We start from the raw sequence: 540 nt of genomic DNA on the forward strand, positions 1-540 counted from the left end.
TATATATATATATATATATATATAATATATATATATATATGTATATATATATATATAATATATATATGTAAATATATATATATATATGTATATATGTGTATATATGTATATATATATGTGTGTATATGCATATATATATGTATATATATGTATATACATGTATATATATGTTTGTACATATATGTATGTATATATATTTATATATATGTGTGTATATATATATTTATATATATGTGTATATATATATATATATATTTATATGTATATGTGTGTGTGTATTTATATATATATATGTATGTATTTATATATATATATGTATTTATATATGTATATCTATATACATGTATACATATATGTGTGTGTCTGTGTATATATTTATGTATATATATATATTTATATAGATATGTATATATATTCATATATATGTTTTTGTATATATATATATATATATGTATTTATATATATGTATGTATATATACGTATGCATATATATATATATATATATATATATATATATATATATATATATATATATATATA

The sequence above is a fragment of the Octopus bimaculoides genome, chromosome 3, assembly GCF_001194135.2.
Source record: "Octopus bimaculoides isolate UCB-OBI-ISO-001 chromosome 3, ASM119413v2, whole genome shotgun sequence".
NCBI lineage: Eukaryota > Metazoa > Mollusca > Cephalopoda > Octopoda > Octopodidae > Octopus > Octopus bimaculoides.